A 12,758-nucleotide genomic window follows, 5' to 3' on the forward strand; every position below is an offset into this window, starting at 1 on the left:
GTTAATAGTGGGGTGGCGTTAACAATGGGGGGGCCATTTCACCCATGACGGGGAGTTAGCACTTAAAATTGGGGTTTTGGGGGCTTTTTACATAACTACACTACACAAGCAAGTCCCAGACTGTACAAGGGACATTTTAAAAAGTGTAATTAGTGTCCTCACTCAGAAATGCCGTTGTACTTACTGTCCACTTACCCACCTACATGTGGACAGGACAAAATGGAGCTTATTAACCATATGTATTATTGTACGCAAACACATTCATTGTAGGGATAATTTATGTTGCGAGACAAATAACTGCAAATTCCAAAAAGTCCCATGTTTTTCTGACACAATTTATTTGATAGTGGAGGCTAATTGTATTCTATAATATGACAGGGGTATGAAAGAGATGCTGTTGGTGGCCCGAAAAGGGTGCTTAATCTGTTGAAATCAGATCACTGTGTTTTGGGGTGTGGTATAGGGGTCTGACAGTCAGGATCCCGACAGTCATTATCCCGACGTCGGGATCCCGACTGGCCGGACCCAGAGCATGGAGAGCGCAACAAAGCCCCTTGCTACGCGATCCACCTATTCTATTCTCCCTCTATGGGGGTCATGGACCCCCACGAGGGAAAATAGCCGACAGCCGCTGGGAGCCCGGCTGTCGGTGTTTTGACAGTCGGGATCCCGACGTTGGGTGAATGCCTGTCGGGACCGCGTCCGGCACCCGTGTTTTGGTCACTGTACTTAATCCCAGGTACCTTTGTTTCTGATGGACACAAATCTGCAGAGGCGCAAAGAGCTGTTGTGAGACTGCTGGAGAAAATAAAAATTTCAAAACACACCCGCTACATGTCTACTGTCACTGCATATGATGCTGTCTCCATTGAAAGAATCGTGGAGGATTATATTTATGTCTTCAGTGACAGTATCCAAGTAGGAATGTTAGAAAGTCCATTTATTATTTACAGTTTCTTATATAGCGCAGCATATTCTGTTGCACATTACAATTGGAACAACAGTGATAAAACAAGCTGGGTAATATTCATCTCAGACCGATATAGATGTAGGAGGGCCCTGCTTGCTAGTTTACAATCATGTGATATATTGGCAGGAACAAAGATGCAATTTTTTACAAAATACCTTTGTTTTACCCCAGTGTGTCTACTCTTTATTGCAGTGACTAGATAACTGTCCAGTGTGTCGCCACTCGTCAGTAACGCAATTTAAAATTTACAGCAGAACCACTCTTCCACAGGACTGGAATTATACAACAGTATCACTGGACTGGAATTATACAGCAGTGTCACTGGATTGGACGTCAGCGGCAATATCACTAAACTGGAATTATACTGCAGTATCACTAAACTGGAATTATACAGCAGTATCACTGGACTGGAATTATACAGCACTGTCACAGGACTGGACTTTAATGGCAGTATCACTGGACTAAAATTATACAGCAGTATCACTGGACTTTAATGGCAGTATATCTGGACTGGCCTTTAACAGCAGTATCACTGGACTGGAATTATACAGCTGTATCACTGGACTAGAATTATACAGCAGTATCACCGGACTGGAATTATACAGCAGTATCACTGGATTGGACTTTAATGGCAGTACTACCAATGGACTTTAATGGCAGTACCACTGGACTGGACTTATGCAGCATTATCACTGGACTGGACTTTAATGGCAGTACCACTGGTCTTGACTTGTGCAGCAGTATCACTGGACTTTAATGGCAGTACCAATGGACTTTAACGGCAGTACCACTGGATTTTAACAGCACTATCACTGGACTGGAACAGCAGCAATATCACTGGACTTTTAAAGGCAGTATCACTGGACTAGACGTATGCAGCAGTATCACTTGACTGGACTTTAATGGCAGCAATATGACTGGACTGGACATTAACGGCAGCAGTGGACAGCAAGTTCAAGTTCAACTTTAATCTATTATTTGTCATATGCACTTTTACACAAAGTAAACATACAATGAAATATGCTGGACGAAAAAATCTGTCAACTCAGCAAAAAAAACGAAATACTGAATGTGCTGCAGGTACTTTTTGAACTAGATCGCATCATATCTACACATCATATCTAGTCAATTTGAATTAATTGGGCTCTATTCAGTCTATCTATCAGTCTATCAGTGTTTTTTTTTTTGTCTTGTGTTCTATTAGAAAGGGGTAGGCATCCTCTTTTTCTAGGACTGCTGCAGGAACCATAGGCAGTGGCGTAACTACTGTAAGGCAGACCTAGCTGCCGCTTGGGGGAGCAAGCTGCAGCGGGGTCTGTGTGGGCACCAGCACTGGCTGAGCACCAGAGGCGAGTCAGCCACAGCGCGGGTGCAGCTATGGCAGAGACGACAAATCCCCCCACTGATTAAATTGACTGTACACAGAGCCAGCTATTGGCTACTGTATACAGGATGGGTGTGCTAGGGCGGCCTGGGATGCGTCGGAGCCAAGGAAAGGAGCAGTGTCTGCTGGTCTCTCTTCCTCTATCCTGCTGCAACTTCTCCATTATGCATGTGGGGGGGGGGGGCGCCACAAAGTTTTTGGCAGGGGGGAGGAAAATTTATAGTTACTCCACTGACCATAGGTGAATAGACTGTGTGCTGCCTCAGCTGAGCGGCAAATTATATATATTTTTCCTTTTTTCTATTGATAGCCCAGCACAGAGATTTAATTAACAGGAAGTAAAAAATTATAGACTTGAGCGGGTCATCATACTTCATGGAATGGAACAAAATTATAGTTTACACAGCAAATAGGTCTAAAATCACACAATTAATAGCACTAAACTATTACTTTAAATGCTCAGTTTCCAAATGTAATTCATCCCTTGAATACCTTCCTAGAAATTTACATGGCCAACACTTGAGATTTTAAATTGACATAAAACTCATGTGTAATAATTGGAACTACCTAATATCTTTACACCTGCAGGAAGAAAGAATGGTTACAATAATGTTGTGTTGGGATATGGAGTCCTTGTTAGACTTTGTGATGGAGCAGCTCCTGCCGTTAATGCCTCCGCAATGTGAAGTTGGCAGCCGTGCGGCTGGATGGAAAGTCACGCTGTTGGGGATCTGCTCATTGCATTTAGCAGATGAGTTGTTCGGCAGGTGTCTGCTTCTGCCAGGAGAGCGGTGCATCATATGGAGGGGGATGGCCAGGGTTGCCTACCTGGCCCTCTCCTTCAGGGAGAAAATGCTCTGTTCCTGGGCTTCCCTGGTAATGTATGATTGCCATCACCTGTGGGGAGCTAGGTAATTGATAAGAAAGGTGTTTCACCACAGGTGATGGCAATCATACATTACCAGGGAAGTCCAGGAACAGAGCATTTTCTCCCTGAAGGAGAGGGTCAGGTAGGCCACCATGGGGATGGCAGAGTTTTTCAGCAGTTTCAGCGGGACTCCTGAATATCAACGCGTTTCATGCGTAAAACACACTTTTTCAAGATAAAAAGTTTTCTTTAGGTTTGTCCTTTTATTTGGAACTTTATTAAAAAAAAAAACAGATGTGGTCGTTAAAAACTGGAAGTGGTCAATTACTGCTGTTAACTTCAACATGTCATACATTTTTTTAGCGGAGTTATTATACCTAATTTAACATGTGCACATCATTCACATTGCACATCCGAGACCCCATATTGGGCCCAATTCAAAACTAATCGCTGCTGAGCAAATTAGCAGTGGCCAGCAATCAGGTAGAAGCTGCCTGGCTATAGTGAAATTCCACCTCAGAAATCGCAGCTGAGTGAAAATGGTAAAATCAGGCATTTGACAACTACTATATTGTAACTTTTATCATCATTGCTGTTTCATTGCTTTTGCAGTTTGTGATTTGTGTGTAGTTTGCTATGCCATCCAATGATTCATGGTGACACTGTCAAGCTATTTGAAATCTATTAAAGTTACAGGATTTTAAAATAACTTTTTATTGTTAGTTTTACTCTGTTTATTTTGATAAAAAAATACAATTAAAATAACAATAAAATTCAATAAAAAATTAAAAAATCACATTGTGTTTTTTAATCATGATTTTTTTCACACAGTGTTCCAGATTCTCTAAGCTTCAAAAGTGATAAAAGGGAGAGTGATAAGCAGCTAATTTAAAGCTGTTTAGTTGAAGGAATTGCTTGTTGCCTAGGGGGGATGTTACATGCCGCTGGACTCACCTAATTGAAATAAATGACAGCCGGGCAGAGAGAGCGATGTGCGCTGCCCGGCTGTAGTCTCTGCAGGAGCATCAATATTTTTAGTTCTTGCGCTGGGTACCGGCAGCCAATCAGGAGCGGCTTTCAATACCACCAATGCCGCTCCTGATTGGCTGCCGGCGGTCCAAAGGGAAAACTGAAAATATCAATGCCACTGCTTTTATAGACTACAGCCGGGCAGCGCACATCGCTCTCCACCCGGCTGTCATTTCTTTCAATTAGGTGCGTCCAGCACCCAGCGGCGTGAGACATCCCCCTTGGCAACGAGCAATTCCTTCGCCTAAACAGCCGGGCAGCACACAGCTCTCACGGCCCGGCTGTCATTTCTTTAAATTTTAAGCGGCTGGTGGTCTAATGGGTGGTCCGGTGCACCCCCGGACCACCCCTTAGATTCGCCTATGCTCCCAATTCCATTCCAGGTTATGCCTTGTAGACAGAGATCACATCCTGATCCAGGAAACCACTATGGCTGCTGCCTCACTTAAAAGTGAGTGGCAGATAATAACAGTTGAACTAGTGGTGGCTGTAAACTGGTTTAGACAGCTCTAGATCTGGGGGCACACTTGAGAACAGCTCAAGGCAAACTAGTGTGCCACGGCACAGTGGTTGAAAAGCACTGCCTTATGAGTGTCTGGAGTAAGAAAGCTATCTGTGTCCTGTGAGGAGGAGGAGGCGAATTTAAAGAAATCTTTTGGCGAACATAGGGCACCTAAATTTGGTGAGTGTGTACTTCTATGCCCACCTGGCGATGATATCTGATTGGTTGTGATGATCCATGTATGCCAAGGTTGAGAAGATTCAAAGAAACTGTTACGGGCATATAGTGCCATTCTCCAAGGTCAGTTCTTAATTTCTATAGGAACGACCAGACGAATGAATTGCCAAGCTCAATTAATTTATTGGTGACTATTTTGATCACCCATAAGAGGGGACTGCAGCGCCAATTAGAACACCATTTGTTGCTGTGTATGAGTTTTAAGATCCTAGGAGTCTTGAGGTGGATCTAGGGCTGCAGTAGTCCAGGCGCTGTCATTATTTTCTTTTTTTCTTTCGACCTCTGCACACATGCACTCTCCATTCCCAGGTTGGGGTGCAGTGGCCTGTGACCATATTGCTTGGATAAATAAAAAAAAAACAGAGAGCTCAGCACCCACCATAGTAAACTCACTCACCTTAATATGTAAATAAATAATAGAGTTTTGTTCATGGTCTGAGCAATGTATTTAAGCTTGCAGCCCAAGGGCAGAGGCATACCCTCCAACATGACTCATTCCATTAGGTACAAAAAGCTCTGTTTCTGGACTTTCTTGCCAGTGGGAGTTACAGATGTGAGCCTGCAGCACTGTCCAATATTCAAAAAGGGGAGCCACACCTACTGCCACCCCAAACATCACTGTCCTGGACTCACTAGCAGTTGATGTGACCCCCCTCTTTGAATTTTGGACTGTGCTGGAGTCCAACCTCTGTAACTGCCACTGGCAGGGAAGTCCAGGAATAGAGCATTTTGGGGCAGATGTATCATAGCAGCGCTTATCGCGCCGCTATGATACTTCCTGCTTCGCCTCAATAGCGAGTCGAAGCAGGAAGGGACATCGACAAGATGTATTAACATCTTGTCTGCCGAAGCGGGGGAGCGTTAACTCCCCCCTTCGGCGATGTCCCTTTCTGGAGATAGCGCATCAGTTAATACTGATGCGCTATCTCCTGTCCCCCGGCCGGCCGCACTGGGCATGCGCGGGATCTCGCTGTTCACGCGAGATCCCCAGCGCAGCCCACAGCTGACAGCAGGGACAGCGCTGTCTCTGCTGTTTAGATAGGGCTTCGCCAGCCTGATGCTGGCGAAGCCAAAGCCGGCTTCGTGCGGAACGGTCAGCGATGCTGACCGTTCATACATTCGGCCTGCTATCATTTTGATAGCAGCGCCGATATGGACAGGGGCGCATAGCGCCCCTGTCCATTACCGCACGCTGGCTGCTTCATACATGGGGGAGAAGCGGTATCAGCGCACATAACGTGCGCTAATACCCCTTCTCCCCCATATCGACGTATCATACATCTGCCCCTTTGTACCTAATGGAATTAGCCATGTTGGAGGGTATGCAGAGGTGGATATAGACCTCCTGGGGCCCTAGGCAAGACATATCTATCTTATCAAATAACATCAAAGGGACCTTGGGAGTGTGGGCAGGTGCAGGTGATGTCATGAAGTCACGCGGTAGTTATCCAATGCTCTTTTGGGAATGTTTTGCATAGCCAGGATATCTTTATGGAGCCCCTTGGAACCTGCTGGGTCCTAGGCAGGTGCCTAGGTTGTTTTATGGAAAATCCACCTCAAGGGATCACATTTCACTGCAAGAAACCTGGCAGATTAGTAATGTATTACAGGAATAACCAATAAAAATCATTGCCTATTAAGAAAAAAACACTGATAATGGATCAGGACACCATTATCCAAACAAGTTTTGAAACCACTGCTGTAAAGTAAAAACATATATACTGTAATTAGCATTTATTCATCTAGTGTTAACAGGAAGGTGCGTGTATTTCATGAACTCATTTCCTTATTTAACAAAGCCTTATAATTCTGCAGATATTCAGAGACATAATGCAGGTTAAGGGTTATGTCATAAGATATTTTGCCAAATATGTCAGCAGGTGGCGCTGTATAGGGAGGTCTGGAAGTACAGCTTACTGCTAGCTCACAGCACATTCTTACGAATTTCCTCGGGAATCATGGGTATTGTAGTTCGAATCTAGAAGTCTTTTGATAATGTTATCAGCCTGGTTAATCCTTTTGATTCCCCTGTGTTTATTTAAATATTGCTGCCCATGCTACATGTGAAGCAAAATATTAAGTAGGTTACACTAAATGAGTGTGTAGGATGCCACTGCAAAATGACATAGAAATAAAACTACAACTCCCACAATTCCATGCAAACTGAAGCAAAGGCTGGATTTAAAGGCTCTGTATGAGCCGGAGATAATGCAGCAGGTTGGTTAGGGGATTTTTACTGCAATATACGTACGTATTTAAATGAGTATGTTGAAAAAGGAATGACAGGGTGAGACATGACAAGAGTAAGAAGATCAACCCATCATCCCAAAGCAAACTGATAGAAGGTATAGTAATTGCAAGCCTTCTAGAAATAAAATGCATGATATTCGAATGCTGTCACCATGAAATCCTAATTTACTGCTTATGTGGGTCTTAGATGCAGAAATACCCTCATCCTATTGGCTCTTTATGGATTGCATGGTGGGCCTTTTGCTGACATTAATATAATGATAAGGTGAATTCTAATTCCTATTTGAGACATTTTATAATTTGCCATTGTTACCTTTTTATGGTGTTTGAGCATAGCTATCATCAGTGCTGCATAGGGTCTGGCTAAACTGCTGCAAATGTGAATATAGTGGTATAATCTCAGGAAATAAATGGATCAGAATCAAATGTGAATATGTTATGTATACACACTGCAGATTATGTCACAGTGGTGCCAGCAGTACACCATGAAACAGTGAAATCATTCTATTTATTCTGTTTACAGTGTAAGCGTGCCCATGGCTTTCCAGTCTCACTAAAGGTTTTATCAGACATGTAATTTACCATGGAATGGTCATTTCAGTGGGTGGGTGATTAAGTGTAATATGTATGCTAAACAGGTAGAGATAACTGCAGCAGTCCTGTAGTCGTAAGCTGTTTGCAGAGGTTTCGGCCAGGCTGCCCTGCTGAATAGTCCTTGTCTATTAGTGATCAGATGTATTTGGGGCCCCATGGGGGCTACATACTGTACGCCTCTTTGGCCAGAGCTATGATATGTTCCTTGAAGAATTACAGAGAGTTGCGTTCCAAAATGGCTATACAAATACAATTTATATAATAACTCTTTATTAAACAGCCTCAAGGTGCATCCGCCGCAAAACTGATGTTATCGAGAACTTACATTGGATATCTATCAGAATGGTTGAATGTGTGAAAGTTAAATGGCTTGGCTGTAATTATTTTATAACCTTTGAGAAAATAAATTTGACATTTTTATTCTTCTAGTTTTTTTCATATTCAGTGGAAGATTTATGAAAGCTTGGAGAGAGAAAGTACCAATCACCTACCTTTTAACTGTAATTTTTTGAGGCAGTGTTTGAGAAATGACAGTTAGGATCTAATTGGTTGGTACAATATGTCTCTCCGAGTCCCCTTCATCAATCTACATGAGTGATTCTTAAACTCGGTCCTTAGGACCCCACACAGGACGTATTTTCCTGGTCACCTGTCAGGAGCACTATGCATCACCAGTGGTCACATTTTAAAATTCGGCAAGTGACCTGGAAAACTTGAACTGTGTGGGGTCCCGAGGACAGACTTTGAGAACTTGTGATGTACAGTAGATGATAAATCTCCCCCTGATACCTTCTATTTATACTATTGTTTTCATATTTATAGTGGTGTTGTGCTTTTAAACTGTAGCAAAAACCTGCCATAGACAGCACTTGAAAACTCTGATTGGCTTGGTAGTTGTCATGGAAATAGTAAGCCACTCACATTGTCTCTCTGAATATTCTGTGCATATGAATGTTTGGTGAAACATTTGTGCTTATTATTATTATTATATATATTTTTTCATTTCAACTTACAACATGGTCAGAACTTATCTGAAAGTGGAAGAAACTTTTCTGTAGTATTAACGTTATGATAACAAAATATATATATATATATATATATATATATATATATATATATATATTCAAGTATATATCTACATGTGACCTTCCAAATTTTCCTTGAACATTTCCAAACTCATTCTTTATCCATATCTGAATGCCTAAAGCATGGGTCTTCAAACTGTGGCCCTCCAGATGTTGTGGAACTACATGTCCCAGCATGCCCTGACAGTTTTGGCATGCTCTTATAGGAAATGTGGCAATGCATGTTGGAACATGTAGTTTCACAACATCTGGAGGGCCACAGTTTGAAGACCCATGGTCTAAAGGTGGCGACACACGATACAATGGTTGGATGCGTTTTTAACTTTTTAGTTCAAAATTTATTGACTGCAGTACACATCGCATTGTGTTTATTTTGGCTTGTGATTCAATGCTCACTCCCGTGCATCACATATCGCTAGTCAAAAAACTATGTGCATGAAGTACTTTTTGTGTACTAGATCGCATCACATTTAGTTCAAATAGCACTCTGTTTTAGCGTATGGCATGCAATTTTAACTAGATGAGATACAATATTTTATTAGTATCATTTTATTATGCCAAATTAACACTTAGATGGAGACTTTGATTGACTCTACTTAATTAATGAAATAACTTTATCACCAGCTTTGCAGAACATTTGCTGTAGCCCAGGGATGGGGAACCTTTGGCCCTCCAGCTATCAAGCATGCCCTGCAGTTTTACCATGGCTGATTAGCAAAACTGTAGCATTGCATGCTGGGATGTGCGGCTCAACTGCTGGAGGGCCAACGGTTCCCCATCCCTGCAGTAGAGCAAGGGCCTCCAAACATTTTATTATTGTAGTGCCTTAGTACTACCCCACTCAGATTTAAAAGCCAGGTTGCAGCCAGGATGAGATCGTTTTCAGGCAGGTGGCTGGATTAGGCTTATTCCCCGGGCGATAACCATGCAGGTGCAATGCCAGTGCTTGGAGTTGGGATGAACTCCAATCGCCAGCTCTTCCAATATAGTAAATAGCACTACCTTGGTCCTTTCCAGGAAAAATGCTGTTCACTAGTAGGTTTGGATAGTACAGGGATTCAACATTCCAGGGTCACTGGACCTGGTCTGAGACGATTTTCCAAGAAAAAAATAAATCCCGGGTTCACATGCAATAACCTGGGATTTTCAGGACAATGAGAAAGGTATAAGAACAGGTTTTTAAACAAGGACATCAAATATTGGCTGTACTATGCACACAATTATTTTGAACTGTAGTCTTTTATCTGGCTAATTTACCCTTTACTGTTTATGAGAATCCATTTATGTAGATGCAATTACATAATGGCACATCAGTGAGCAGGCTGCATGATGGGTGATAATGAAGGTGCAGAAAAGGATATGCCTACACCGATAATGACACACCTGAGGGTTAAGCCCTATCAGGTTACATCATTGCAGGGCTTGATCATAAATCCTCTACAAGGCAACCAATTGTATGGTAGATCATCCATACCTCCTACCAATAGCTTCATATTATGGGCCAGATGCACTAAGCTTCAAAAGTGATAAAAGGGAGAGTGATAAACAACCAATCAGCTCCTGTCTGACATTTTTCAAACCCAGTCTGTGACATGGCAGGTAGGAGCTGATTGGCTGGCTGTTTATCACTCTCCATTTGATCACTTTTGAAGCTCAGTGCATCTGGCCCTTTATGTCTGTGATTACTACTTGATGATTTAGGAGAAATCAGGGTTTGAATTGCCGTTGCTGCAGCAATTTAAGGCTGACCATCTATTGCCCTTTGCCCCGCTGAATCACACCCCCAAAAAACTGAAAAATACGGGTATGGGTGAAAACCGGACCAGGACAAAACCCCCGGACCGCCGGGGGGTGTCATGTCCGGGGGTGTCCTGTCCGGGGGGGCTGCCTGTCATACCTGTCACCAGGGAGAGGAGGAGGGAGAGAATAAAGCCTCCCTGTATGGTCCGGGCATGTAGAAAAAAACAGACGGTCCGGACCACCCGGGGAGGCTGTAATCTCCGGACTGCAGATTTTGATGTCCTGTTCGGCGGTCCGGGGTGTAGTCCGGGTCCGGTTTTTACATAGTCCCGAAAAATACACCTTTGAGCAAGATCCTGCCACTGTAAGGTGCAGGGAATTACTTCTGAGATCTTCCTGAGGGGACTTCAACTGCCCACAATAATCTCATCCGGCTCAACATGCACAACAAGATCCTCACTGACCACAGAAATGCACCCAGGAAATCTGGAAGTTATTTTTATCTTTTTTACTAAGATGAACTGCAAGATATTAATAAGGATCACTTCTCTTCGTACTATTGGAGAAAAGTGCTACATACAATTATTGTTACTTTACCATGGAGGCCTGTATATAGGGAGCATAGTGAACTACTAAGGCATCTGTTTTCAATCATTTTTGTTTCCCAGAAGTGCGTGCACTGGTTTATATTTGCAGCTTGCAGGGCAATATTAACAGATTATTTCCAGATCAAAACATATGTAAACCAAATTTATATATCTGTAAAACTGTATAAAGCCTACATACACAAAGTATAAACATCCTGAAACAAAGGTTAAACTTTGCTTGCTTAGATATGATAGGGCTGCAAAACTTGCCTGTCCCTTCTGTTCTACATTATGAATATGTAATTTTATTGTGGGTCACCTACCTTTAGTGACGGCATTTACCTCAAACTTAGTCATGTTCCCAGCTGCGGGTGTACAGTGTTTGTTTAATGATGCACATGAACCAATATCTGTATTGCAACAACATCCAATGAGTAATGATTTAAGCATACTAGCGTCTGACAGATGGCGGCCTCTGGGGAAGGTATTTAAAAAAAAAAAAAAAAAAAGTGAGTTGGCCTGTAACTAAATTATGTTATGTCCCTCACGAAAGATCATAAAAAAATTCCATAGTTGCTATTTTTATTTCAAATTGAAAGCGACCGTAATAAATAAACAATAACAAATATAATTCTTATAAAAAAAATCTCTAAGGGCATTTTGTCTAGCATTTTAGTTCAGATTCCCTACATGAAAACAGCGTTCGTTATATGTCTGAATTTCATTTATTCCCTATCTTATATATTGCCTGTTTTATCACATCCAAAGACCGAGTAAGGAATTTGATTCAGCTACCGTAAATGGGTGATACATGTGCATCCGGGCACCGCTGTGATGCCTGGTGGTGGTGGCACATCACTTTGACACTTCTTTTGATACCATGGCAGAAAGTTTGCTATTGCAATGTAAATCCCCTAAGGCAAAGTTTCCAGGCAGCCTTTATATTTTAATGCCTGCACAACTTCCATATACTTAAAATCTGCTGAAAATGGCCCTCGAAAAATGGTTGCTGGTTTGGAGGAGACATATGTTAGAGGTCCGACGGGACAGATGGATAGATGCTAGTGGTCCTACTGGTAATGAGCATGTAAACCCTTGGTAACAAGCAAAAAAACACTGGAAGCGAGCATGAAACCCCAAGCAAAGAGCATTTAACACCTGTCAATGAGCATGTAATCCCTGGCAACAAGCATTTAGGTAAAAAATTATAACAAATGTATGGGGCTCCTGAAATTTTTTTATTTCCCTGCTGGGGGGAGATTAGGGAGAGCATCGCATGATGCTCCATTTCCACTAGACTAAAAGAAACCTCCTACAAACTGTACTACAGGTGGTATTACACCCCTGAAAGACTATCCAAGATGTTTCCCTGTTCGACCCCGGCGTGCTGGAGGGGGTGCGGCCAACGGGGATCTCTACTCCACATATGGTGGAACTGCCCTATGATTACCCCTTTTTGGGAGAAGGTCTCGAGAATTCTTGCATCTCTATCTGGCATCAGCCTACCCCTAG

The 12,758-nt window shown here is 42.6% G+C and overlaps 1 protein-coding gene across 3 annotated transcripts in view; it reads left to right on the forward strand.

The window, feature by feature from the left end:
• The first annotated feature begins 7,124 nt into the window (after positions 1-7,124).
• The window catches only part of ASPHD2 (aspartate beta-hydroxylase domain containing 2), a 45,736-nt gene continuing 40,102 nt past the window's right edge, over positions 7,125-12,758 (forward strand). Inside the window, exon 1 of one of the 3 annotated variants that reach the window (XM_083146573.1) lies at positions 7,125-7,335. The gene's annotated coding sequence lies outside the window, so the exon portion shown is untranslated. Of the gene's footprint in view, positions 7,336-7,437; positions 7,506-12,758 lie in introns of those variants that run through there. The other 2 variants (XM_083146555.1, XM_083146563.1) reach the window with 2 other exon arrangements.

This window comes from Crinia signifera, chromosome 1 (assembly GCF_055691185.1).
Source record: "Crinia signifera chromosome 1, ASM5569118v1, whole genome shotgun sequence".
In the NCBI taxonomy this organism is placed as follows: domain Eukaryota; kingdom Metazoa; phylum Chordata; class Amphibia; order Anura; family Myobatrachidae; genus Crinia; species Crinia signifera.